Here is a 24618-nt window from a genome sequence, read left to right on the forward strand (position 1 = left end):
CATCTGTTCTCGCCCTCTGAGTGCGCTGTCCCCTGACCACCACCACCTGGGCCGTCATTCCTGGACAGCCAGGACAAAGCCTCGGGCGAAGGGGTGGCTGGTGATGGCCCCTGACCACCAGAGGGGCCACTCTGTCCCCCACAAGAGTCAGGTCCACCCTTCCCCCACCCCCAGCCCAGAAGAGGCCCAAACAGGGCCAAGTGCAGTACATCCTTGGGTGACAAGGTGAGTCCTGTTGCCACACTTCACAGTGTAGAGGGCGACATCACCCCCTGTCACACTAGCCCACGGAGGTCTGGGAGGACCCCACCAAGACGAGAAAAGTGAGCAACAGGGGGAAGGCCCAGAGTGGCCGGTGGGTAAGGGGTGAGGTGGCAAGGCTGCTGATGTCGGGACTCCGGAGGGGACAGGCAGGTGGCAGGGCTGCGGTGACCTTGGCTGCCCAGTGGTGGGGCCCGCCGCACCTGGCTGCAGACTGTGCCTGGGTTATTGCCGTCCTGGGAGCAGAGCAGCTGGGGCTTGGCGAGCCCAAGGTTGAAGCCACAAATCGTCCCTGGGTGACTGGTGTTGCCTCCCACTAAGCACTGCATGTCTGAGAGCTCAGAGTTCTAAGCAAGTTCAGTCCCTGGGGCCAGGGCCCCATCCCCAGCACCACCCACTGTGCCCTCAGGGAGCCCCGCTACTCACGGGAGCAGAGGGGGTGTGTGGGGTGTGTGTGCTTGGGAAGCATCTGCTGAATGCACACAAGGGATCCAAGGGATCGTAGTCACACTCCCTCCCTGGCACCCTATTCCTTTCAAGATCAAGGCCAGGCTCCACAGGCTCCTTCAAAGCCCTGCACCCCCCCACCGTCTGGATGACATCACTCCCGTCATCTTCCATAGCCCCCAGACCCCCCCAGCGCCCCCCAGCGCCTTCTCCCCGGCTCCCACCAAGAACTCCTGATCGCCAAACCCTGGGCCCTTTTATGTCACAGCCCCCGGGAACAAAGGTAGAATAAGAACATTCCCCCTGACCCTCTGAGACCTAGCTCAAGAGCCACCTCCTCGGGGAAGCTGTCCTTGGATGTCAAGGCTGACTTGGCCCCCTGTTGTGGGGTCATGTGGTCACAAAGCCTGTTTCCCCAAAGTCCTCCTAAGCCATCACTTTGGGTGTGTATGTTGGGGGGGGTAACCAGCCCTCCTGCTGTGTTTCCGGCTTGGCAGGGAAGGGGCTCGGCAGGTGGGGGACAGGATCCAGCAGGGCCGCTGGCTTTTGGTCTATAGTGCCTCAGAAGTGCCCAGCACACAGAGGACCTCCAAGAGCATTTCCTGAACTGTGCTCATCACCGGGCACGAGCCGGTCCGTTGGCTGGGTGGAATACCATGCAGCCATTAAAACCACAATTATGAAGCAGGTATTTGGATATCTAAAGGCAACAGACAGAGCTAGAGACAGCCCATCCGTTCCACTCTGAGGCACCGAGTGGAAAGGGGCCCCTCCTACAGAGGGTTCCATTTAGAAGAGGGTGAAGACACGGCACCCACTTCCTGAGCAACATGCGTCGCGCCCCGATGGAGGCACAAGGGAGACCCCCCCGGGGGGCTCCACGTCCATCTGGGGGTCTGGGGAGGCGGAGGAGGAACCACAGCTCTGTACAGATTACAGCCGCAGGTGCCTGGACAGGCCTGGAAGGGAGCGGAGGAATGGGGCTGTTGACGCCACAGGGCGGTGGCATTGTGGGTGATTTTTCTTTCCTTTATTGTTGGTTTAATGTTGTTTGGGCAATAAATAAAAATTGGGCGAAAAAAATAGCTGTTTGGTGAATTGAGCAGAAAGCCACAGAAGGGAGAGAGGGAGTTAAGGGGAGGGAAACTAGGAGGGAGAGGTGAGGCGGGAGAGGCCAGAAGGCAGGGGTGCTCACCTGAGGCCTCAGGCAAGGCCTCAGTCTGCTCCTGGGCTGGGGTGGGGAGAGGGGGAGGGGAGAGCACAGGAGGTGGGGTGGGGGGGCTGTGTCCGTTACTGAGATCTTCCCCCCGGAAAAATCTGGAAGGCATCATAGAGGAGGGGTGGCCGAACTGGACCTGGAAGGACAGCAGAGAGTGTGATGTGGCCCCCAGAAGCATCTCACAGCAGCCTGGGCCTGGGACAGTGGGTGGGAGACAGGGTGATGGGTGTTGGGGGAGGGGTCCAGGCTAGACTGTGGGAAATCTGGGCATGGGGGGACCTGCCAGCAGTGGGGCCTTGAAAAAGGGGGTGTCTAGGCAGAGGCAGGGGCTCACTCAGCAACCCTCCAGGGAAATGGGTGGCAGGATGGGGTGGTGGGGCTTGGTGACAAGGTCTGACCAGGCCTGAGGCTGGTGATGAAGAGTTCCTTGGTATCCTACACAATGCGGAGAGCCCTGGGACTTCTAGACTAAGAGGAGGGAGGTCTGGTGCCCCACCCCACATCCACATCAGACTCCTGCACACAACAGGCGCAGACATTTCCAGAGCCCCTAATGAGTGCCAGGCACTGCCCTCCTCTGCTTCACATTCCAGGGCTCCTTCAAGCCTCACAGGAAGTCTTGGAGGTAGGTTGTTAATGCTCCCATTTTACAACAGAGGACACTGAGGCTGGGAGAGGTTAAGAAACTTGCTCAAGGTCACAAGCGGCCAGTGAGGCGAAGGGCGGGGCTGGGGTGGAACGGGGGCGTGCCCCACCTGGGCAGCTGCGTGGAGCACCCCACCCGGGACGGATCAGATGTTTAGAGCAAGGCAGGTGAGGGGGTCCCCATGGGGAAGGGGAAGGGAGGAAGCGGATACCTTGGCTCAAGGAGTAGGTGGTGGGTACCTGTTTGTGAATGAATGCACCGGTGGACGTGAATGAGTGAATGAATGAATGAATGCATGGCTGGAACGGTGGATGAATGAGTGGGTGCAGAGAGGAGCTGTGTAAGGGGAGGCGGCACGAGAGGGAGAACCCCTTTCTTTCTCCCCAGCCCCGGAGCTGGAGGCTGGCTTTGGAAACCTCCCTCTTCGCCCCCGGCGGGTTAGCTCCCCAACCTCCTCCCACCCCCCTCCCCGCCCCCAGCCATTTTAGCCGAGGGCAGGGGGAGGAGGACGCTGAGGCCGTTTCTTCCCGGCTGGGCCCGAGTCCCCGCGCGGCGGCGTAGCCTCCCGCGCCGGGTCCCGCCGGCCAGTGCGCAGCGCGGCGCCCCCGCCCCCGTCGCCTCTTCCCCGCCCTCCCCCCCACCCCCCTCTCCTGCTGCCTCCCCCTCCTCCCCTCCCTCCCTCCCCGCTCCGCGCTCGCACGCACGGCCCCCGCCGCCGCCGCCGCCGCCGCCGCTGCCGCCGCCGCGAGGGGAGAGGCGGCCGCACAGCCTGGTTCCCCGCGCCCTGCTCGCCGCCGCCACTCGCGCAAGCACCGCTGCCGGCCCTCGCCCCGCCGAGCGCACCCACCCGGGCACACGCACCCCGGCCGCCAGGCGCACCTCGCGCACGCCCCCCGCGGCTCCGCCGGGCGCCCGAGCTGGGCAGATGCGCCGCCGCGCGCCCCCCGCCCCGGGCCCGCCACCGCGCTCCGCCGCGCGCCGGGGGCTCCTCTCGCGGGCCCCCCTGGGCGCCCTCCGGCTCGGGTTCCCGCCCGCTCCTTGGAATAACCCCTGAGGCTTCAGCCGTCGCCGCAAAGTTTCCCGAGGAGACCCGCCTCCCCGGCCGCTGCGCAGGTAAGGAAGGATGCATGGGGCGGGGGCCGGGGTCCGCGCGTGCGGGACGGGGCTCTGGAGCCGGCGGGGCGGGGGCCGGGAGTGCGCGGAGGCGCGGCGGGGTCGGGCCACCCTGTTTTGCCCGAGCGCCGCGGGGGCCGCGCAGCCTTTGGGATTTGGGGTGGGGGGCCCCGGGTCGCCAGCCGAGCGCCCGCGGCGCTGGCCCCGCCGCGGGGAGGCGCGGGGTGCACGGCCGGCGGCTCCACTCTCCTGAGCAGGGGCTGGAAAGGGCGGGGGCTCGATCGGAGCCCCAGCCCGAGCCCTCGTTGCGCCCCCGGGGATGTGGCCCGGCTCGCAGCGAGGGGTGGGGGCGCCAGGCTGGGCTGGCCGGTTCCGGCCCTGGCCCCGCACCCGGGAATCGGAGGGTTAGGGGCGCGCGGAGAGAGGCAGCCGGCCGGCCCGGGCGCCTCGCTCCCGTCCCCACCATCCGCGTGAGTCACGGTTGGAGCGAGGTTTTATTTTTAAAACGACTTCAAGGGGGGCATAAGCAGCCTCCAACTTCCCTCCCTATGCGCGCTGTAGACTGTCAACCGTGTGTGGGGCCGGGGGCCTGGGCGGTGCACCTGGCGGGTGGAACGGGGTGGGGGGCAGCCGCGCTGGGGGCTGGGGGCAGAGGAGTCCCCCACCACCTCAAGCTGGTTGCCGGGCGCGGCCCCTCCTCTCCGGGGCTGGAGGCCCAGGGGCGGAAGGCTGGCGAGTGTTGTTGCCCAGCTGCAGGGAACCAGGCTGATCAGAGCTCTCCGAGGTGGAGAAAGTTGTGGAGCTGGGCGATCAGGGGGCTGCCCCAGGCTTCCCAAGCCTGAGGGCTTCCAGGCTCTCCCGGGTGTATGGTTTTAAGAGAACACAGCCCAGCTGAGGTGTGCCAGGCCCCTGAGGGGCTGAAGCCAGAGTCCTGATGTGAATAAATAAGCCGAGGCTGGGGGCAGAGGTCTGGGATGGCTGGGTCCTTCCCTGTCCTGCCCCACCCTGTCCTCTGCCTCCTCAGGAGGCACAGAGGCCAGCCCGGCCGGTCTCCCACCCCAGGTAGCTTAGGAATTGGGGAGCAGGCTGCCGGCCTGGGGCACAGAGCCCCGCAGGATGCAGGAGGCCACTGGCAGAGGGATGCTGGCTGGAGCAGCCCCTCTCTGCCCAGTAGCCGTGGAGAAGGTGGCCACACTCGGGGGCTCCAGGCTGTTTCTGGAGTGAAAGCCAACTGCCTCTCTTCCTGCCAGCCCCAGAAGGAGAGGCACGAACATCACCTGTCAGCTGGTGCCGACTCCGTGGGCGACTGTTCGGGGCTTCCTCGGAGGTTTAAAATGGAAATGGCCTGAGCTGCCAAGGCCAGTGCGCGGGAGGGGATGGTGCCCAGCTGGGCAGGCAGGCAGAGAGGCTGCCCCGGTAGGCTCGAGGGGCATGAGGAGCCGAGGGACTGTCACATCCTAGCTCAAGGGCCAGCCATGGGCAGGTTATGAGAGTAGGGGAGGAAGGCAGACTGGAGCATGTGGCTGTGGGGGGAACACAGGGGCGCCCCCCGCCCCACCGCCTGATCTCACAGAGACAGAGACCAGACCTTTCGATACAAAGCCTCCCCAGCACCAGTGTAAGCCAGGCGGGCCCCCGGGCTGTGGCAGCCTATAGCAACTTCCTCCCGACCATGCGCCTGTGCGCCCTTGCTTTACCACCTACGGCTTGCGAAAGTCCCTCTGCCTCTCTGAGACTCAGTTTCCCCTGTCGCTCAGTGGGGTCAACTGTCCCCTCCACCTGAGGTTGAGCTTGGCGAGGGATAGGGAGTGGGACTACATTACAAAATGGGGGGACATGGACAGATGTCCCCGCTCCTGGACCGGAGGGGGTTCCTGAAGACTGAGGGCACGCGCGGAAGCCTTGGAGGGCTTGGGGGTCAGGTTCCCTCCCCGCCTGGAGACTGTGGGGGGCTGCAGGCTGACTCTGACCATCAGCAGCGACAGCACGCTGCCGGGGTCCCCCCTGTGTTTCCTCCGAGGCCTCCTCTCTAAAGCCCCTGGGAGGCGCACCGAGTCTGTGTCTAAGGTGGTGGGGAGGGGTGCTGCCACCTTCCCATGTCACCTGCTGCCAGGGCTCCAGGGGGAGCAAGATGCAGCTCCGCACAGCTTGGGGCCTGGTGTCTGAGGCCATGTTGCCCGCTGGGTGACCCCAGGCCTTCACCTCTGGGGACCCCGCTTCCCTGCCTGCAGAGGGGGACACAGTGGCGGTCCCACTTCGTGAGAGCGGGGGGAGCACCCTGAGTGCAGGAGAGGAGGGTAGGGCCGTGCACAAAAGATGGGCAGGTTGTGTCTGTACTTACTTCCAAATTAGCGGAGTGAAAGACATGAGGTCCGGCGGGACCCAAAACGGCGGGTGTTGAGGGACAGGGAGGTGGGCCTGGCAGCAGCTGACCGCCCATGGGGGCCTTGCGCTGTGGCAGTTGTCAGGAAGCAGGGGCTCTGGCGCAGGGAGGATGAGGCCCTTGGGTTTCGTAGGGCACAGCCCTCTCTGCCCGCCCAGCTGGGACGGGGGCAGTGGTGGCAGTGCCAAGTTCAGTGCTGGGCAGGGCATGTGTGACAGGGGTGGGGCCAGGGAAGGGGCGTGTGCCTTGCCCTCAGCGTGGCTGGCCCCACTGCGTGTCCTCGGGGAGCTGGGGACCTGTTGGTGGCCACGTCCCCAGCCAGCCAGGCTGCCCTGGAGTTAGGGCCGAGAAACGTCTTGATCCCAGAGACAAGGCCCATCTGAGACTGTGCACAGGGCTGGCTAAGCTGGCCAGCCCTTGTGCCCGAGGGTCCTCTGGAGGTGGGGCTCCTGGCGGGGATTCTCCGCCCAGCCCGCTGACCCAGAGCAAACGCCTGGATCTTGTGGGGCTCCAGATGTCCTCCTCTGTAAGGCGGGGTGCTAGAGGTACCCGCCTCGGGAGCCCCACTCTGGTGTGGTCCCCATGAAGCTCCTAGCCCAGACTTCATGCCTAGCAATGTGGGACCCTGGTGGTCTCTACCTTGGGTTCATGAAGGGCTTCTTCTGGCCTTAAGGTCACAAGAAAGACTGACTCGGCCCCCATCCCAGCCACTGAAGCCCACTTCCAGTGGGATGGCCCCCACTCACTAGCAGGGGTTCTAGCCCCAGTGCCTGGCCCCCAGTGGCAGTGATGATGTCCAGGAGGGACGGGGTGAGGCTGGGGGGGTTTTGCCTTGGGGCTGTCACAGGAGGAGGTGTGAGGGGTGTGGACAGGGCTGGAGGTCCTTAACACTTGCTGTGGGATGGGTGCTTACTCTTAGGGGCAGTGTCTGTGGAAAGGTGGGCCTGGCTAAGGCCTCAGGCCCTGGGTGCTGGGCCCTCTGGGAGGGTGGGGGTGGGGTCCCTTCCCCAGAACCTGCACTTTTGTCCCCGAGACAGAGTTCAGGCCTGCTCTGGCTTGTGCCAGGCCACAAGGCAGCTGCATGCTGTCCTCCGCCTTGGTGCAGTCACCTTGGGGAGGCCGGGGTGGTGGGCCACAGGCCGCACGGCGAGGAGGAGACCCAGGGTGCCTCTGCCAAGCTCTGTCCGCCCCCACCAGCCAGCCCGGCATTCTCCAGCAGCAGCTGGAGCCGAGAGGGTTCCACAGAGAGGGGCTGCATTCGTGCAGGCCTGTGTTTGCCCGTGCGGCGGGTGGATGCCTGTTTACCATCGCCTGCGGGGCCCCTGGAGCCCAGCTGCTCCCTGGGGTCAGCGGCTCTGAGCATGACGTCAGCATCTGGGGGCCTCGATTCGCCGGTGGAAGTTGTGTGCCAGATTCCCCACAGCCCTGGGTTTTGTATTCCCACCGGGGCCTTGCCTGTGCCCCTCCCACCCCGCAGAGTTGGGGCCAGAGCTGGGCTGGGGACTGTGGGGAGGGGACTGCAGGGGGGCGGGGCGGCATCGCTGGGGCAGGTGGGGGCAAGGAGCCAGCAGCCGGCTCTCCTGTCTTCCCCCCTCTCTCCCTCCTTCCTTGCCTCTTCATTTGTTCATTTGTCCATTCATTCATTCATTCATTTATTCATGAGCTAGGTGTCCGAGCACGAGTTATGGGCCAGGCACCGTGCTGGGCTCTGGGGAGAAAAGAAGCAACCCGACGTCTTGCCTTCAGGGAGCGTACAGCTGGGAGTTGGGGTCAGATAAAAATCAGAAACTTTCCCTCCCCTGGAGCGGGGGAGTCAGCCTCGTGAGGCCGGGTGACAGAGGTGCCTGCTGGGGCTGGGGGCCTCGGAAGGAGGCGCTTGAGCCGGGGATGCGAAGCGAGGACAGAAGTCAATGAGGAGAAGCACAAGAAACATGGGCCTGGCAGACAGAATGAAGAGGAGGGGCTGGGTGCCTGCGGACCCCTTGGCAGGTGTGGGGACCCGGGGAGGGCTGGGTAGGCAGCATCTTCAGGCCTGTGGCCTGTCTCGTGAGTCCCTGGTGCCCTGTCTGCCTTCATCTCTCACAACTCCTGGGCCTGCCTTACGGACCATCTGCCCAGTCTTTCCGGGCGGGCCACTGAAAGGGTGGGCTTCCTGGGCCCAGGTCCCTGTTCCTGACAGCTGCGTTTCCTCCCACATGGGCCAGCTGACCCGGCCTCCGATGGACTGGGAAGGAGGATATTTGGGCTTGTGACAGGACAGCAGTCTCTGTGTAGACAGGGCTGCAAGTGCTAAAGGGGGTTCTCTAGGAACCCTCGCCTGGCTCTGAGTGTGCCCCTGCTCAGGGCTGGGGCACTGGGCACAGCCTGTGCCGGCTGCTGGAAGACAGGAGGGAGGCAGTGGGACCGGCTGTATGGGGCTCGGCTAACCACTAGGGGACACTGCCTCCCAGGCAGAGCGCAGGACCCAGGCAACCGGCAGCCCAGGAGACCCCCCGCTGGCTGCAAGGCTGTGCCTGCCCAGGCCTGGCTGGGCTGTTGGTAGGGGGTGATGGCTGAGTACTTCATAAAAACCTGGATTAAAACTGGGGTCACTGAGGCACTCGCCATGGCTGTTCCCGCCTGCCTTGCTCTCGAGAAGCTGCTCGGTGGCACTGTGTTTCACTCCCCGTTCCCTCCTTCTGCCTGAATTAATCGTTGGCACCAGATTACAACAGATTTAGCAAACTGTAAAAAAAAAAAAAAAGAGAGAGAGAGAGAGCGAGCGAGGAAGAGAGAAAAGAAAGGGGAGACTGGCTTCGGAGAGGAGCCGGCATTTATCTACAGAAGCAAATTGCTCTTGTCTAACCTGTTCCCCCATCACCCCTCCGCTCCCCATCCCTGGCGATGCCTGGGAAATTCTGCCTGGGGAAAATGTCCTTAAAAATGCCGCTGGGTGGGTACTGGCGCCGGGATGGGCTTTTCCTGGGGGTGGCCTGCCAACAGCTGCCTGGTGGGGGTACGGTGAGCAGAGGGGAGAGCTGAGTTTTCAGGAGGCTGTGGCGGACACCCAGGGCCAATCTAGGGGGCCAGTGGGGGGAGCCCCATGGTTGGCTGGTCCTGAGTGGCGGCAGGGCTGAGGAGGAGGAGTCGGGGGCCAGGTGGGCAGCCAGGATGGTTGAGGGTAGGGACTGTGTCTCTCCATCTTGTTTACTCATGTGTCCCCGCGCCAGCTACGGGGCCTGGCACATAGTAGGTGCTAAGTGTAGTGCGGGCTCAGTGAACAGGTACACGAATGGTGAGCCAGGACTGAGTGCCCCCCTCAGATGGCATGGGGGGCTGCAGAGGGCCCAACCTGCCAGCTGGGCGTCCGAGGGACAAAAGCCACTGGACGGAGCTGCCCACAAGGGACACACCCACCGGGTCCCATATCAAGTGCCGACCAAGGTTCCCTGCAGACCCTGTCCAGCAGCTGCCTGCTGGCTTCTTGGGATGACCTTGATTTAAACACACTCCTCTGCGGTCAGACTTGAGGGGCCTGGTTCCACTTCAGGGGATCTGGCTGCTGGTGGGTCAGTCCCACTCCCTGGATCCTGGGCGTTTGCATGGGCCCCGGGAGGCCTGTCCCAGTGAAGGCATAGGGTGGCCTTTGGTCAGCCACTGGGCTTCTGGATGGGGCTGGGCTGCTTCTGCCGAGAGAGGGATGTAGGCTTAGCAGGGCACCGGGGTGGGGGGGTCTCACTCACTTTCTCAGAGAAGCTGCCCGTGGTGGCCCCGGCCTGGAGCTGGCCACAGAGGAGTCATCCATGGTCCCAGCCCTGCCAGGGCCATGTCAGAACGGAGAGGGAGGTGTGTGTCGTGCTCACACTTCTGGATCACATGTGCTTTCACAAACACATTCTTGCACCCAGAGGCTCACACCTAACCCTTCTAACCTGCCTTCCCTTACTCGACCGGAGCCAGGCTGGGAGGTGAATGAACCGCACACCCCACCCCTGCCCCCAGGGGTCCCATGCTCAATCCCGGCCTGTGGATAGAGAGAGGGCTCCTTGGAGGGCAGAGGGGGCCTCGGAAGCCCTTCCCCTCCTCACAGAGGCTGCGCCCCCTGTAGACTGCCCACCGCTCCAGGGAGATAAACCACACGTACTCCCCGACCCTCCCGGTCACAGTAGAGCTGCCTGTGCCTCAGTTTCCCCACTACTGCTGGCCAAGGGGATGGACCACAAGGCCTTGAAGGGCCCAGCAAGACCATGGCTCTGGACTCTGAGTCCCAAGACCCTCCCGTCCCACCAGGCTTGGCTATCGTGAGGGCTGGGCAGTGCCAGGCCCTCTGCCCGGCCAGCTGTGCCTGGCTTGTCTTCTTCCCACTCCCGGAGTAGGGAGACTTAGGCATAGAGTGGGGAAATGCACTGTCCGAGGCCACGAGGAAGTCAGGATCCACCACAAGGCAGCTGGGCTGTGGGGAATCAAAGTGCTGGGCTCTGGAGTGTGGGGGACTGGGTTTGAATCCCGCCTCTGAAACTTATCAGCCGGGTGCCCCTGGACACCTCATTCCTTTCTGTGCCTCAGCTTCTACTGTGAAACTTCTACCTGTGAAATGGAACCACAGAGCGCATCTCGGGGTCAGTACGAGTGCGATGCGGGACGGTGTCCGTGGAAGGGCTTCTCGGGAAGCTGGGGTTCTCACGTTTCAGCGGCTACGACAGGCTCCCCCTGGTCCAGGGCTGGGGTGCTGCCCCTGTCCGGGGCTCTGTGGAGCTCCGGGCCTGGGGAGGGGGTCGCCTCCCGCACTCAGGAGCACCCACCCGGTCTGGTAGGCAGGCTCGCAGGGCACCTGCTCAGCTCCTGACTGGCCCCTCACTGGGCAAAGGTCGGGTCTCCTATATCACCTTGTGCCCAGGCTGGATCCTCTTGGATGGGGACAGGCAGGAACTCCCTTGGGTATTTACTGGGTAGTCCCTGTCCTGTGTGCCAGACCTCAGTGTGGAAGCCAGGCTGGGGACCAGCGGACCTCAGTGCCTCCCATGAGGGCAGCAGAGAAGCCACTGTGGCTCCCGAGTGTTTACTGTCTACACCGCCTGTTGCAGAGCCACACTAAGGACCCTACCCATGCAGGATCTCCTTGAGGCTTCACAGCTGCTGTTTCACAGAAGGAAGAACAGGCACAGACAGATAAAGTGACCGGATCCAGGTCGCACAGCCAGGACCCGGCACCTCACCCTGTTAGCGCGCGGGCACACCACTGCCTGGGAGATGGCGGTCATCGTCCTAGCCGGAGCTGACACGGTCGGGCCTGGCTGCGTGCCGTCAGTGTTCACTGGATTAATCCCCACCACAAGCCTCTGAGGGAGGCTCTGCAATTATCCTGATTGTCCCCTAGGAAAATGAGGCCCAGGTGGAGTGACCTGGCCGAGGTGACAAGGAGGAAGGGCGGCGACCACAGGGGCAGATGTGGTCCTGCTCCATCTGGGTCCTTACACGTGCTCTCACAGATGGGAAACTGAGGCACAGAGGTGGCAGGTAACCCCAAGGTCTCCAGGGCCTTAGCTCTGTCTCTTGCAAAGCTTCTCCCTCAACCATGCCCCTCCCAGAGCTGGGGACCTACCCAGGTGCGCGGGCTGTCCCCCTCTGGCCTCAGAGCCCAGACCTCCTGGAGCGCCCCCCCCCCACCGGCCCCTGGACTCTGCCTGCGACCCCTGAGGCCCCACTGTGCGCAGGCACCTGCAGGCCTTTGCCAACACGTGACGTCATTCAGCATCCCTGGGGTAAGGGGGTCAGGGAAGGGCTCACAGCAGAGGTGCATCTGAACCCTGGAGGGAGGCGGGTGGGGGGCTTCCTGGAGGAGTCTGCCTCAGGGCTGTTATGATGGCCCTGGAATACTGGGGCCGAGGGCGAGCAGTCTGGGTGGCCGGCATGCGCTTTGTCCCTCCGTCACCGAGTGCTTCTATCTGGGCCCAGACGCTGGCCCGTGACGTCAGCAGGTGGCCCAGCTGGGCCTTGCACCCCCCGGTGCCCCCTGGAGGAGCAGGGCCCCAGGGGCCCCGGAGGGCGCGAGCGGCCCGCGGTCACGGAGCAATCTCCATTAGGGCCCGTGAGCGAGTGGCTGCAGCTCCTGGAATCCTATTAAAAGCTTTTTCATTGTTCCCCGCGATATGCTCCGCTCCGCCGGGACCTGGGCATGTTGATAATTTATTTGTGGAAGGGGAAGGGGACGAAGAGCACAGGGGAGAGGAGGAAATGTCATTATTTACTTAGCCGGCTTTCTGCAGCATGGCCTTTCCATGGGGCAGCTGGAGTGGGGGGGTGCACCATCCCTCCCCAGTTCAGGAGGTTGGGGGGGGTGGGGGAAGCCTTGGGGAGGTGAAGGCCATGTCCTCTGGGGGCCGGTAGAGGTTCTGAGAGTCAGAGAACCTACAACTGAGAGGGTACTCCCAAAAGCTCTGTTCAGCCCCAGATTCTGGTGTGGGCTAGGGGAAGAGTATGGCTGAGGCCTCTTGCTGCCCTGACTTTGGCCCAAGTTGGGGGCAGTGGCAGCCTTGCTGGGTCCTGAGGGTTCAGAGTGGAGAGATGGCTCCAGGGTCTACAGGCTGGGAGACGGGAGCCAGGCACCAGAAAGGAGAGACTGGGGGCCCCACATGGCCCGCATGGGCCAGCACCCCAGATACCCTCAGTCAGGAAGTGGTCTTGGTTTCCCCAGGGGGCTGGGAGGGAACGCAGAGCCAACAACACTAGCTTCCCATGACCAGCATACACTTTGCGCCGAGTGCTCCACGGACGGCGGCCCCGTCCTCACACTTCATGTGGCCCCGCTTTATTATTTCCTTCCTACACATGAGGAAACTGAGGCACAGAGGGTCCCGGTCACACAGCTTCTCAGTAGCAAGGGTCGGATTCGAACGCTCGCCTCTCTCAAGTGTTACTGCGTCCAGCACGGGCTCCTCGGAGACCTGGCTTCCCCTTGCTCCCCAGTCCCCCTCTTCCAAGGCGAGGAAGGCCAGACAGAGAACCGGGGTCCCCTCCTGGCAGACACTCTTGAGTGTCCAACTTAATCATCACAGTGGCACTGCAGGGCTCAGGCATCCTTAACATCCCCCCTTTTACAGAAGAGGAAACAGGCTCAGAAGGGTGACCCCATTTGCACAAAGCAGTGGGGCCCGAGCGGGAGTTGAACCCAGGCTGGTTCTGGGTTCTTGAAGTGTCCCCTCTGCTGGGCACCAGTCTGCCTGGGGGGTGGGAGGGAGCCCCTCCGTGCCCCAGGATGTTGGGGCAGCCGCGGGCAGGGCTGGCTTTGGGACGAGGAGCCCACAGAGGGTCAGGCCCTGGGTGGCTTTCCTTGGCCCGAATCCCCTTCGGCGCACAGTCCTGGCTGGCTGGCTCTCTGACCCTCCATGATGGGACAGATGGGCTGCCCGGCCTCCCTGGCCGGGCCCGTCTAATGCAGATACTGCCAGAGGTTTGAAGAACTCACACTTAATCAAGTCACTGACTTGGAGATCATCATTGGCTCCCCATTTCCTGAAAAAGTGAGTCCAAAGCCCTTGGCCTGGCCTTTCAGACCTTCTCAGCTTGGCCCAGGTTAGCCTGCCTTCCTTTCTTCCGCTCCCTCCCCCGTTAGGCCTGTGGCTGATGTGGCTTCCACACCTTTGCTCTTCTCCAGTGGAGAAGGCCACCCTCACTCCCCACATTGGAGGAATGCTGCCTCCCTCAGGAAGCCCTCCAAGACTGACCTGAGGAACCAGCCCTGCCTGTCTCCCATCTGCCCAGCCCATGTTAGGCCTCCTGTAGGACACTGGAGCTGGCTGTAGTTCCCAAGGTCGCCCCACCTCCTCCCGCCTTTATTCTTCCTCCTTCCTCTCCCTGGACCCCTACCAGGTGCTGCTTCTGGCATTCAGGGAATTCATTCGACCAAAGCTTCCTGAGCCCAAGGCACATTGATAAATGGCCGTGGTCTTTACAGCAACCCTGCAAAAACGGGCCTGAGCCCATTTTATGAAGGAGAAAGCTAAGACTCAGGGAGGTTTGGTCACCAGGCCAAGGTCACCCCCCAAGTCAGAGGCTGAACTGGGGAGGAAGTGGCTGCCAGGCTGGAGCACCGATGGGGTAGGGATCGCCAGGCGCTCCCTGAGCCCTGGCCGCCTGCCTGGCCCCCAGTAGAGCATGAAACACAGGTCCTGTTTGATTCACACAGACGCCGGGGGTCGGGGATGTACTCGGAGGCTCCGTTTTACAGATGAGGAAACTGAGGCTAAGAGAGGGAGAGATGCAGGGGGGGCAGAGCCCCAGGCCCACAGCGGCTTCAGAGAGTCTGGGGCGGGGGAAGTTGGGGCTTTCCGTCCCTGTGCTGGGCCTGGACTGTCACTTTGGAGCAGGGTTGGGGGCAAGCACTGTCCCCCGAGGTCCCCAACCTGGCTTTCTGGCCTGTGGCCCACCCCAGCCACGGATCCTCCCGTGAGAGGCCGGGGAAGCGGTGTGCCCAGCAGTGGTTGGGGGGTGCGGGCCCTGCCCCCACAGCAGCTGCCTGCCTGGCCGGGTGGCCTCACAGACAGACAGGGCTTATGAGAGCCAGGCCTTCAAGGGGAGCTCAGCTCCTGCCGGCAGCTGCTCAAAGGCTTCATTGTGGCAGGAGGGCCCTTCACGGGCAGCTGCCCCCGCTACGGGCACAGACAGAGCCCAGCCTTTGTGCCAGCGCACTGGCCCTGCCCTGACCCAGGGTCAGCCGGACAGAGGCTCTTGTCTACAGGGGGCCGGGGACCTTCCTGGGGAGGGGCTGCCCTGGGCCCACCCACGGCCTAGGATGGGTGTGGTCCGTGGAGCCAGGCCCTGGGAGCCCCTCGCACCTCACAGATCCCATCGCTGAGGGGGCGGGCCCTGGGTGGAGGCTGGCTTGGGGAGGGGGTGTGGCAGCTGGAGGGTTGGCAGGACACACAGTGACCACGTGGTGACTCCAGGGTGTCTGCGGGCAGGAGGCATTTGCCTGTCACCTCACTGATGCCGCAAAGCAGCTCTACAAGTCGTGGACAGTTCTTTGCCCCATTTTACAGGTGACCTAACTGAGGCCTTGGGGGGTTAGGACATCATCCCACCATCACATGACTCTAAGGGGAGCCCCGGATCCCACTCCAAAGCCTGTTTGTAAGCTGCCAGCCCCCCCCCCCCCCCCGACCTGAATGACCACCGGAGTGCCCCACCCCCTGCCTCCCTGGATCTGCATGGCAGTCCTGTATGAGGGGCCCCGTCGCCCCTGTTTGGAGCCAAGGAAGCTGACACCCTGAGAGATGATGGGGGCCTGCCACAGGGTGGTGTTGGGCAGACTGCGGTCCCAGCAGGGGGAACAGTGGAGGAGTCATGGAGCCCCAGGAAGAGGGGCTGAGCCCCCAACTTTGAAAGTCATGCATGGGAGGAGCGTCAGAGACCACTGGGTTATACACCCAGTGTGCGGTCAGGGACCTGAGGCATGGAATGGGGAGAGGGGCCTGGCCCCAGCCCCACAGCCTTGGGGACTGACCATGGGGCTGCCAGCCATGGTCCACCGTCGACCACTGGTCCTGGATGGGGCAGGGGTATATCAGGAAAGTAAGTGCCTGGTGTATGCCACAGGCCGGGTACAAAGCATTTACCTGCATTAGCAGCTGATGCTTGCAAGGATCCTATAAAAGGGGCACCATTATTATCCCTGTGTTATTAATAAGGAAACTGAGGCACCTGTCCCCCAGCCACAGCTCTGAGGTCAGACTCCCCAAGCGATCTAGGTCTCCTAGCTCAGCTGCTTTGACCAGCTGTCCCCTCCCCCGCAGGATCTTGTCCACTGGTACAGACATCCTTATGGCTCAAGGTGGGAGGAGCTAGTGAGGGGATGGGGCTCAGGGGATGGGGGGATGGGGCCAGCAGCTGCTCAGTCATCTTCCGCAGGGCAGGTACAATCCTGCTGCGGAGCTTGCCTTCTCTTCTGGAGCTGGAGCCCCTTCTCCATCTGTGAAATGGGTGCCCATCTTGTGAAACCCCTTCCCAGGAGAACCACAGGTGAAGTCCTGTCTGCAGATCCCCTAACTGCTGCGGCTGCCCTGGGCTGGACTCCCACCCTCCCAGCTCTGCCCCTTTTATTCCTCCCCAAAGATTTCAATTATTTATTTGAGAGAGAGAGAAATTACGTGCGGGGGGGGCAGAGGGGGAAGGAGCAGAGGGAAAAAGAGAACCCCAAGTGGACTCCCTGCTGAGCACAGAGCCCAATGTGGGTCTTGATCCCCTAACCCCAAGAACATGACCTGAGCTGAAACCAAGAGTCGGACGCTCAACCAACTGAGCCACTCTGGCCCCCCTCCCAGCTCTGCCCTTGAAAGGATCTGTCCCAGACCTAGACCCCACAGCCCCAGGGAGGAGGTCAAAGCCTCCCTCAGAGCCTGGTGGCCTGGGGATCGCTCACGGCCAGCCCAGGCCTGGATGCCGGATTAGAAATAATTAATGCTATTAATATTCATAACAAGCGGCCTGGTGAAATGATGAGGGTGATCATCTGCTCTTCCCTTGGGCTCTCTCCCGTGGACAGGAAATCAGGCCCTCCCTCCGGCCCCAGGCCGCAGTGCCTCCTGTCCAGGGCACAGGTGACCCCTGCTGGGCAGCCAGGTGTCAGGCTCCCAGCCCTTCCTCAACCTTGACAGTCCCCTCCCTGGGCCCTCGAACCAGCTTGGGGTGTGGGCGGGGGCTGTTTGCCTCATTTCCGCGGGAGGGGTCAGAGGCCTGGAGGCATTAAGCAGCTCTCCAAGGGCTCAGTCCCAGGGTCTGACTCTGAGTCCAGGGCTGTCTCTACTCGCTCTTCTAGAAATGGGCAGTCTGCCCCAGGGTGGCCTCCCTAGGGTATCTGCAGCTCCGAGGGCAGAGCCTGGTGCAGCCCACCTGGTAGGACGCAGCCCAGAGCGTGACTGTCTGGACTCTGGTGCCGGCTCTCCTGCTGCCTGACCATGTGGCCGTGGCCGTGGATGCGTCCATGCCATGGCATGCTCACCCCGTGCTCTGGCCTCCAGGGGTTACCTGGCAAGCACAAGCCTAGCGCAGGAGAGCCCCACAGTCAACAGCTCTTTTCTGAGCACATTCCTTCCTGGGCTGCACTGAGCAAAACATCGCCCTGCCCCCCGCCCTCCCCTAACTCCCTCCACCGACACATCTGAGGCTTCGAACCGGGGAAGACAAGCAGGTTTGTGTGGCCCAGGGTTCACTACACATACGTGCTGGAGTGGGGCTGAGGGCAGGGCTGCAGCTCGGTGTCCAGGTGGCCTAGGGGCTCTGCGCAGGGGCCCAGGTGGGTTCTGACCCATAGGGGGACCCAAAGGGCCCTGAGCGCCGAGGTCCACCATCATTTGGCCCGTTGTCTGAGCCAGGCCTTCCACGTTCCCTGCCTTGCTTTGTCCCACCTGTGGGGCCTTCTTGTTGCAGGCGGCCCTGTCCATCCCCTCTAAGTTCTCACTCAGCCTTGCCCGGGGGACAGCCTGATGCCCCACCAGGCACTCCAGGGGTTGGGTCCCAAGTATTCTGCCCACCCATGGTGGGGAAGGGGGAGTGGACTCCAAGGACGCCATCCTCTAGCTGCAGCCCCCAGAGTCCTAGGTTCTAGTCCTCCTGGCCGCTCACCTAGCCGCCTCTGTGGGCCTCAGTTTCCTCATCTGTAACAAGGGGCCAGGGATGCCAAGATAGGACGATGCGGGCAGAGTTCGTCCCTCGTAAATGCCCAGTGGGAGGACGGAAGGGGCTAGTCCCTGCGGGTGAGGCAGCTGTGGGCAGACACAGCGCTGACAGCCCTCAGGACACCCAGATGGGCAGTGGCGTGGGGGCGTGGGTCTTTGCGGCTGGGAGGAGCTGGGGTGGTGGTGTGTGGGACTCCGGCGGCATGGCCTGACACTGGGGGTGGGACAGCCGTGTGGCACCCCTTCCCTCCCCGGGGCCTGGTGCTGAATGAGTCTCATGATTACGGGGCGGGGGCACGCTTGCTGGGACCTCACTCCTGGCTCCCAGGCGGCAGCAGAGCTGTCGGCCGCAAGCAGGCTAACAGCTGTTTGCGCGGAGACTAAATCTGTCCGTCTGACAGCCGCCGCCGCCGCCGCCGCCACACGGTTTCAGCGTGGGAGTGGGTCGCGAGCTGACAGCTGCGTGTCCACCAGCCCCGGGCTGTCTGGGCGGCCCCGAGGCCTTCCCCATCACGGCGGCGGGGCTGAGGCTCGGGACCCTCCTGGGGGTCTCCCACACTCCTGTGTCCTAAACCATAGCGTGTCCCGGGACGTCTGAGCTCACCCCCTGCCTGCTCCCTCACCCCCCAGAACACCAGAGCCTCACTGGGGCGCCTTCGGATCCTGGCGGCCACCCTCCGCCTGTTCTGGGCTCCTGTCTTTCCTCTCTTGGGGTTTTGAGAGGGAATGCGAGCGAATGTTCTGAGGCTGCGTGGTCCCTGGGCCCGTGTTTTCTGTTCATGCCTTTCCTGCTCAGGCAGGAGGTTGTCAAGGTCAAAGACGGGGGCTACTCATGAACTTGGCCGGTATCCTGGGGAGTGTGTGGGGAGGAGGCGGCCGTGTCCCCACACTGCGTGAATTCCTCCTTGACGGATGCCTCGGTTCCCAACCAGGGATGCTGGGCTCCAAATGAAGGGTGACAGGACGCTCAGATGAATATTGTCTAGAAGAACACCTTTGTGAGCCGTGAGGAGTTGTGAGAATTATTTTCCTGTCGCTCTGGGGAAGGACTGAAACCCTGACAGGACGTGGAGCCTTCGCCTCTGCAGAGGCTGGCTGGACGGGTGGGACCAGAGTAGCACACAAGCCTCCTGGGCAGACACGTCTGGTCCGTCCCAGCCCCGGGAAGGCGGGCCTGGGAAGGGAAGCTGCCTGGGTCCCCCTGGCAAGGGGTTTGCAAATGAGGAAGAGGGCTCAGAGAGACAAAGTAGCTTGTCACAGCCACCAGCCTCTAGAGGTAGAGGTGGGATTTTTAATTTATTTTTTTAAAGATTTTATTGAGAGAGACAGAGAGTGAGGGCGCGTGTGTGAGGGAGCAAGTGAGCGGGGGAGGGAGAGAATCTGAAGCAGGTTCCACGCCCCCCCCCCCGCACGAGGCCTGATGCGGGGCTCCATCCCACGACTCTGAGATCATGACCTGAGCTGAAACCCAGAGTCGGCCACTTCACCAGCAGAGCCCCCCACGGGCTCCCCAGAGGGGGACGTGGGGTTTAAATCCCCTTCTCCTGACCTTAGTGCATCGTGATCGTGGAAGCTTGCGGTTTGGGGGCTCCTTGCCCAGGTGGGGTTCTGCCACGGTGCCGGCTCCCTGTGGGACCGGCACGGGGTGGCCAGGCCTGGTCTCCTTACTATGCCGTCCCTCCCTCCTGGCCTGGTAACCTTTCCGTGCTGCAGCCCGCCTGTGCTTCGTCTAATTATGGCTGCTTACATTCTGGGCTTTTAACCGCAGCCAGGCGGTGCATGTGAATGCGGGACTTCTGGATCCCCCCAGCGCACAGAGCCCGACCGAGGGGTACGAGAGGTACGAGGGCTGGGGAGGGGGTCAGCGGTGGTGGCCTGGGGTCTGTCTGAAGCTGGGGGCTGGGCTCAGGGCCCTTGGACGGGCAAGCTGGTGGCAGGGAGGGGGCTCCTCTGCTGGGCTCCAGGGCTGCCTCGGCATAGCCTCATGCCTCGTTAGGAGGTGGTTCTGCTGGCTTCCAGGTTACCCTTTTAATTAAGCCAATTAATTAGTGCCTTTAATGAAGCAGATGAACTAGGCCGGGCTCTGCAAACGGGGCTGTTGCAGCCCATGGTTTCCTGCAGGTTGGGATTTTGGAAGTGGCTGCCCAGCCAAGCCTCCAGTCCTAGGGGGCTGGGCCAGGATGTCTGTGTCCCCAGTAAGAGCAGGACCCTGGGGCTCCCTGGCTCAGCACGGCCACCTGCCCCAGGGCTGATGTGGAAAGAGCCTCGGGGAGAGGAGAAGCCATCTACTGAGGGCTACCCAGGGCTAGCAGCAGGGCTCAAATGTGAGGCCAGGGCCTGGATTCCCTGCGTGCCGTCCTGCCCGCCACCTGCGTGGCCTGGTGCTGGTTTCTTTACCGAGCGTTTCCTATGGGCTGGGCACTGTGCTGAACGCTCTGCTGGTCTCCAGCGCAGTTCGGGAAGGGAGGCCTGGCCTTGGCGGGGCAGGAGGTGTCCCAGCCTGTGAGTGGCCTGGCCCCAGGCTTCTCCTGCCTGGCTGGAGAGAGGAACCAGAAGGAGAGACTCCGAGAGGACCTGCAGGGAGAGGCCGAGGAGGCCCCCAACTCCCCGGAGACATCTTTATGAGACAGGGACCCGCCGGTGTCCTGGGCACAACACACTTGTGCCCTTAGTGCGCCTAGCGCAGGGCATAGGTGAGAGGAGGGCCTCCCCGGGGCTGGAGGACAGATGGCAGCCTGCTCCGGGGTGGCTCGGCCTCACAGTGGTAGTTGGCTCCGCCGTCACGGGGGAGCGGAAGGACTGCCTGACAGCGGGGAATAGTAACAAGTTTCCAAAGGCAGGAGCTGCCTCCCCAGGAGACTGAGCGTGCCAGGCAGCGGGCCTGACCGGAGAGCTTCAGGAACACCACTCTATGAATCCAAGGTGGCTTTGCCCGCGGATCGCAACCCAGTGGGTGCTGGCTCTCCTTAGGGTGCTCTCGGGGCCCTCACCCGTTTCAGTCCCGGTGGTGGGGGAGGGGAGGGGAGGGGGGTGCCGCTGGTCTACATACCAGGGCAGGCCAGGCCACCTTCCTGTGCCTCGGTTTCATCTTCTAAATGAGTGAGTGCTTCCTGGGGAGAGACAGAGATGCCCTCATCTCTCACTTTGAGAAGACAGAAATTCCCCTCCATCCGGCTGTCTAACCTACAAACTTTCCTGCTCTGGGGCTCCGTCCCCACCTGGCCAGCCCCCTTCTGCCTCGATGAACCCCTCCTGTCCCGCATCCTGCCTTCTTGAGGCGCACCAGGTGGTACTTTCCCTTCAGCTTTTAAGGACATTCTAGTGTTTCTTATAAAAACCAGCCCCCCCCACCCCCCCAAACTCCCTCTCCCCTCTAGCTACTATGTTCTGTTTTCTACTCCTCCCCTTCACAGGGGAATTTCTCCCATCTGGTACTCCCCAGCCCACTGCAGTCTGGCTCCCACCTGCCTTTTCCTTCCTTTCCTGGGCTGACATTGCCTCCTCCAGGAAGCCTTCCCTGCTGCCCCAGGCTGGCCCCAAAAGTTGACCTTTATCTCAGCCAACCAATGTGCCCTGAGTGCAGTGCTGGGCCTCACTGCACTGGGTCTCTAAATCCACTGTGGCCAGCACAGGGCCTGGCAGGAAGCCCAGCCTGGGCGACGCACTCCAGTAGCTCTGCCTCTGTTTTACCTTGAGAGGGACACTGTAGGGTAGGCGGAAGACAGGAATGGGAACAACAAACGCCACCATCAAACTCAGACACACTTCTTTAAATACCAGCAGGAAGCAGACCAGGTTCTGGGTGGGCGGAGCTGCCCCCTTCCAGCAGGAACCACAGGAGCGGTGGAGCACCGTGGAGCTGGGGCTGGGAGTCTACCTGTCCCCATCTTACGTCCCTATCCTACAGGGCTTCCCTCCCACAGGGCCAGGCAGGAGCTGGGGAGCATCTCACCTGAGTCCTTCCCCAGCCCAGAGCACAATGTGACATTCTCTACTGTACTGTTCCCATCAGACAGTGAGCTCTGTGGAGGCAGGAACCTCATCTCCCCTCTGTTCCCCAGGGCCTGGCCTCAGGCCTCCCATCCACAAAATGGGATCCATTTGTCCTTGCCGGCAGGAGGGTGTATTAAGACAGGAAGAAGAGGAAAGGGGGCTCAGGAGGTTACTCTGACCGCACCCACCGGCCCCATACGGAGCCAAGGCACTTGGGACCAGAGCCCACTTTGCTATCAGTCTTCCGGGCCATCCCGGCCTGGACGCTTTCCCAGAGGAGCTATGTGGCAGGGCACAGCCCATTCCCCCATCCCAACCCTCCCCCCAACCCCAGCTTCCTGCTCCCCCACCCCCCACAGGCTCTGCTCCAGTGCCAGAAGGAACAGGCCCTCCCTCCTGGTGGAAATTCACACCCACAGCCTAGCCAAGCTGTCTGCAGGGAGGAGGGGTGAGGAAGGGGGAGCAGCTGTGGGAACAGGAGGCTCCACCAGAGAGTGGACAGACAGAGATGGGGCCCATCTGTAAGTGACAGCCGACAGAGAGCCGGGATTGGGGTGGGGCAATGGGTAGGCCACCAGCCCCACCGCAGCCTAATGGGGGCCCTCAAAGCCTGGGGAGTGCGGGTTTGTGAGCGCGGAGTCTGGGTGGCAGCAGGCCAGGCTGCTTGTGGGACAAGTGAGGAGCTGACATGTTGGGAGAGTCAGTAAGGGATTCTGCCCACCAGCGGTGCTCCCTAGGGATAGCTGAGAACACAGTGCGGGTGCTAGACCAGTCCTGGGGTCTCCATGATGTGGGCAGGGGTGAGATGAACCCCCAGCTGAGGTGTGAGGGGCCTGTCCCACTCCCCTGGGAAGAAGCCTAGCCCATCTTCGAAATCATATGTGTACTTCCCAACGCTCCAGGCCTGGGGCTGGTCTACACCCCAGGCTCACTGCCACAAAGATAGCCCCCTCCCTTCTTCCCTGGCATCCCTGCCCAGCCCAAGGCCTGCCCTGGCCTTCCTTTTGGCCTCTGCCACCCCCACCCCCCAAGAAGCCTCTCCTTGCAGAATGCTGGAGCCTTGTGGAAGGAGGAATAAGGGAGAGGAGGGGCCGGGCATTTACTGAGCATGAGGGTCACAAGCCCACTGAATTCTCATGGCCCTTGAGCAGACAGCTGTACCCCCACTTTACAGATGGGGTAATGGAGCCCTGGTTTGGAACTCAGGTGGGTTCAACCCCAAAGCCAGTTATCCATGCCCTGTGTCACCCCGGGGTGTGGCCGCCCAGACAGCACTGCGGGATGCATCCCCATTTCTAGTCTGGAAGGCCAGCCCAGCCCCACCTTCTGCTCAGCCCTTCCAGGCCGCCAGCCTCTCTCGGATCTGTGAGCCGCAGCGTGATCTGCTAATATCTGGCTGCGTTACATACAATTGCAAACCCATTATAGTCCTATTTTCTTAATCTATGACACCTTATCACAGCCCCTGGTGGCACTGGGTTTCTGAGCATTGTCCACCCATGGAATTATTAACCCTCTCATTCAGTGGCTGGTAGAGGGGGTAGAGCCTCAGAGCAGGGGGACCTGCCCTTCCTGCCCTGAGCGGGGGCCAGGGCTGGGGCAGCTGGAGACCGTCGCCAGCCCTACTGGGTGCTCCCCGCTGCTCATCTCAGCTCATCTCATATCCCCTGAAGGGATACTTAGAACAGGCAGCCCTGGGCAGGGCTCAGCCTGGACAGTCACCTCTGGTGGGGAGAGGGCCTGGGAGCGGGGCCGGGATCTAGCCGTGGCTCCCCTGCATGCCAGGCCTGGCTGGTGGGAACACCTGCAGCCGCACACCTGGACAGGGGAGCAGCAGGGCAGGCCTCTCTCTGGGCAGCTGCCTTGTGCCTTCTGGAACGGGCAGCAGATGCCCCAGGCCCGGAGACGCTGTGAGGACCCTGGGGAGGGGGCCCAGCAGGCCCAGCAGCTGCTGAGTGCAGCGGGCATGGCCCCGTAATTGGGCAGCCTGTTCCCAGATAAGGCCGATGACACTGAACAGCTTCCCGCTTCACAAGGGCTGCGGCCGCTCATTTCCTGCTCCCTCGGCCGGCGATGCCAATTACCTCGCCTCCTGCTCGCCAGAGGCGGCTTCTGGGGCGGCCAGACCATTCCTCTGTCATTGGCGGGGCCTGGATCCTCTCCGGAGGGTGGGAGGGTGTGGACAGGGCAGCAGGACCAGCGATCCCCACCCCCTGCCCGCGCTGGCCACCTTGCGCTGGGCATGGCTGGAGGCAGGGGTGTGACACAAGGACCCAGGCCACCCTGGGAAGGCCCCTTCCTGCTCCTGGGCTGAGAAGGCGAGCGGGTATGTGAACAGAACAGATAAACGGGGCTCTGGCCACCCCTGGTCTTCCAGCCGTTTTCTCAGCCTGGCCCTCCCCTCCCCCATCCCATATGACTCCCTGGACAAGTCACTGAGCCCTTGGGGACCCCCTGCCTCCTCTGTAAAGCTGGGGGATGGGGCAGTGCCCTCGCAGCTTAGGTGTGAGGACCAGCGGGGCACTCAGAGCGAGCAGCTCGCCCAGAGATAGGACACGCTGCTCCTTCTGTGTGGACACTCAAATTCTGCCCACTGGATGAGCACAGGCACCCATCTGGCACTAGGGAGACTGAGGCTCACGTGGGGGTTTGGCTAGTGGGGGGGGATGACTTGAGCCTGGCTTTTCTTCACTGCAACCCCAGAGGACAGACTTGGGGGAAGGGGCCATCTAACCTGGGGCAAATGTCGCCTCTGGGCGCCCATCACCCAGTGGGGAAGGGGGAGAAGGGCCGTAGGGATAGCGGGGAGGGAGGGCTGAGAAACTGCAGCGCCCCTTAGGGCAGCCCGGTCCAGCCTCCGACCTGGGAGAGTGAGCGGCAGAGCTGGGACTGCCCTGCTACCTGT

The 24618-nt window shown here is 62.9% G+C and overlaps 2 protein-coding genes across 3 annotated transcripts in view; one reads left to right on the forward strand and one right to left on the reverse strand.

The window, feature by feature from the left end:
• Positions 1-24618, reverse strand: part of MACROD1 (mono-ADP ribosylhydrolase 1) — a 141448-nt gene that overhangs the window by 28630 nt on the left and 88200 nt on the right.
• The window catches only part of FLRT1 (fibronectin leucine rich transmembrane protein 1), a 78245-nt gene continuing 56899 nt past the window's right edge, over positions 3273-24618 (forward strand). For both annotated transcript variants that reach the window (XM_082748199.1, XM_082748198.1), the window contains exon 1: positions 3273-3686. The gene's annotated coding sequence lies outside the window, so the exon portion shown is untranslated. The remainder of the gene's footprint in view (positions 3687-24618) is intronic.

Source organism: Mustela nivalis, assembly GCF_964662115.1.
Source record: "Mustela nivalis genome assembly, chromosome: 9".
Classification (NCBI taxonomy): Eukaryota; Metazoa; Chordata; class Mammalia; order Carnivora; family Mustelidae; genus Mustela; species Mustela nivalis.